Here is a 3,494-nt window from a genome sequence, read left to right as displayed (position 1 = left end):
AACGTTGTTTTAAAGACTTATGACCACGTAACGGGACCTAAGTAGACGACGCCGTCAATGACGATTTGGTCGGGTCGCTACAGGCACTCTATTTAAAATCAGAGAAGTGGAGGATGAACAGATATATCTCATGTTTTTTCCCTGGACTTTAAAGGGAGAAGCCAAAGATTGGTTAGAATCGTTACCTGAAGGGGCGATTGATACATGGGATGTTTTAGTTGAAAATTTTCTTAAACAATTATTTCCGGCATCTAAAGCTGTGAGACTTCAAGAAGAAATTGTTACGTTCACACAAAAGCCAAATGAAACTCTATATGAAGCGTGGACAAGATTTGAAAAGTTATTAAGAGGATGTCCGCAACATGGTTTAGACACTTGTCAAATAGTACAAATATTCTACCAAAGATGCGACATCACTACAAGGAAAGACATCGATATAGCAGCTGGTGGTTCCATTATGAAGAAAACAGCAACTGATGCTTACAAAATTATTGATAACACTGCTTCCCACTCACATGAGTGGCACCAAGAAAAAGATATCGTTAGATCATCTAAATCAGCTAGAGCCGATTCTAGCCATAACTTAGATTCCATTTCCGCAAAGATAGATGCTGTCGAAACACGAATGGAAAAGATGACTAAAGATATTCACTCAATACGAATTAGTTGTGAGCAGTGTGGAGGACCAAATTTGACAAAAGATTGTCTCAGTATTGAACTAACAATGGAACAAAGAGATAATGTTTCATACATAAACCAAAGGCCTGGAAATAATTATCAGAATAATTATCAACCGCCAAGACCAATCTACAATCAAAATCAGAACTATAACCGAAATGTTCCATACAACAACCAACAAGGTCCTAGTAATCAACAAGTATCCAATAATACTTACAACCAGCAAAGACCTATTTTTCAAAACAAACCACCACAAACCGATGATAAAAAGCCAAATTTAGAAGACATGATGTCGAAGCTAGTTGAATCTCAAACTCAATTTTTCACATCTCAGAAACAAACCAATGAACAAAATGCTCAAGCATTTTGAAATCAACAAGCTTCTATTCAAAATCTAGAACAAGAAGTGAGCAACCTAGCAAGGTTGATAGGTGAAAGAAAACCAGGAAGTCTACCTAGTAATACTAATGCTAACCCCCGGAATGAAACAGCTAAAGCCATTACCACAAGAAGTGGTATCACACTTAAACCACCTGAAATACCTGTAATTTCTGATAATGCTATTCCTACTCCACAAGAACCACAATCTGAACAAGATAAGGAAAAAGAACCGGTAGTTGAAAAGGTTAATGAAGATAACACAGTTAAGGCTAAACCTTATGTTAAACCATACCAACCACCACTTCCTTACCCGATTAAAATGAGAAAAGAGAGACTTGAAGCCGGGCAATCCAAATTCTTGGATATGTTTAAACAGATAAATGTAAATCTACCTTTCATTGATGTGATATCAGGAATGCCTATATATGCTAAATTTCTGAAAGATCTGATCACAAATAGAAAAAAAATGGAAGAACTCTCGGCTGTTACTATGAATGCTAATTGTTCTGCAGTGCTGTTGAATAAGATACCAGAAAAATTATCTGATCCAGGAAGTTTCACAATTCCATATTTTCTGGGTAGTCTTAGTTCAATAGAAGCATTGGCAGACTTAGGTACTAGTATAAATCTAATGCCGTATTCACTATACACTAAACTAGACCTTGGAGAATTGAAACCAACAAGAATAAGCATACAACTAGCCGATCGATCAGTAAAATATCCTAGAGGGATAATGGAGAACATGCTAGTTAAAGTTGGTACTTTAGTATTTCCAGTAGATTTTGTTATTCTGGACATGGAAGAAGATTCTCGAGTACCTCTCATATTAGGAAGACCATTCTTAAACACGCCCAAAGCAATTATAGACGTGTTTGGTAAGAAACTGACCCTAAGTATAGAGGACGAGAGTGTTACCTTTTCAGTTGATAGAGCCATGCAACAACCGCAATCTGCAGATGATACATGTTATTGTATTCAAACTATAGAATCACATGCAGAATTGTTAGGAGAATTTTCAGAATTACAAGGAACAGGAGAATGTTCTTTAGGAGAAGGAACTGAACCAATTGATGAAACTGAAATGTTAGCTACACTTATGGCTAATGGATATGAACCAACAACAGAAGAAATTCAAATGCTAAAAGAAGAAGACAGATATCAATATAAATCATCGATAGAAGAACCACCGACATTAGAGTTAAAGCCACTTCCAAACCATTTGGAATATGCTTATTTACATGGTGAATCTAAATTACCTGTAATAATATCGTCTTCTCTCACTGAAAATGAAAAATCTAAACTCATTTCTGTGCTAAAAGCTCATAAACCAGCTATTGCATGGAAAATTCATGATATTAAAGGAATAAGCCCTTCGTATTGCACACATAAAATCCTTATGGAAGAAGGTCATAAAACGTATGTGCAACGCCAACGAAGACTAAATCCTAATATGCAAGATGTTGTTAAGAAAGAAATTATTAAGATACTTGATGCAGGTTTAATTTATCCAATCTCTGATAGTCCATGGGTAAGCCCAGTTCAATGCGTACCTAAGAAGGGTGGCATGACTGTCATCACAAATGAGAAAAATGAGCTTATTCCTACTAGGACTGTAACAGGATGGCGTGTTTGTATTGATTATAGAAAATTAAATGACGCCACCAGAAAAGATCACTTTCCCTTACCTTTTATTGATCAAATGTTGGAAAGATTAGCCGGAAATAGTTACTATTGTTTTCTTGATGGTTTTTCCGGATATTTTCAAATTCCAATAGCACCCGAGGACCAAGAGAAAACCACATTCACGTGCCCTTATGGTACTTTTGCTTACAAACGCATGCCATTTGGACTTTGCAATGCCCCTGCAACCTTTCAAAGGTGCATGATGGCGATCTTTCACGACATGATAGAAGAATGCATAGAAGTTTTCATGGATGACTTTTCAGTCTTCGGTGATACTTTTGAAACATGTCTAGTTAATCTTGAACGAATGCTTATTAGATGCGAACAATCAAATCTAGTTCTTAATTGGGAGAAATGCCATTTCATGGTTAAAGAAGGCATCGTTCTTGGTCATAAAATTTCAAATGAAGGAATTGAAGTGGATAGAGCTAAAGTAGATGTAATTGGTAAACTTCCACATCCCACCAATGTTAGAGGAGTTAGGAGTTTTCTAGGGCATGCCGGTTTTTACCGACGTTTCATAAATGATTTTTCTAAAATTGCCACTCCTTTGAATAAACTCCTAGAAAAGGATGCTCCATTCATCTTTTTAGATGAATACATCAAATCTTTTAATATACTTAAAGAACAACTCACTAATGCGCCGATTATGATAACTCCAAATTGGAATCTACCGTTTGAACTTATGTGCGATGCAAGTGATTTTGCAATGGGAGCCGTTTTAGGACAAAGGATTGAAAAACGATTTCAAC

The 3,494-nt window shown here is 36.2% G+C and overlaps 1 non-coding gene across 1 annotated transcript; it reads right to left on the bottom strand.

Moving 5' to 3' along the window:
• Positions 1–262: 262 nt before the first annotated feature.
• On the bottom strand, positions 263–369 carry LOC139886885 (small nucleolar RNA R71). The gene has a single exon (XR_011772746.1). It is a non-coding gene; the product is annotated as a small nucleolar RNA R71 (small nucleolar RNA).
• Positions 370–3,494: the final 3,125 nt, after the last annotated feature.

Source organism: Rutidosis leptorrhynchoides, chromosome 1 (genome assembly GCF_046630445.1).
Source record: "Rutidosis leptorrhynchoides isolate AG116_Rl617_1_P2 chromosome 1, CSIRO_AGI_Rlap_v1, whole genome shotgun sequence".
NCBI lineage: Eukaryota > Viridiplantae > Streptophyta > Magnoliopsida > Asterales > Asteraceae > Rutidosis > Rutidosis leptorrhynchoides.
Note: the sequence above shows the minus strand (reverse complement) of the source record. Positions and strands in the feature narration are given on the sequence as shown.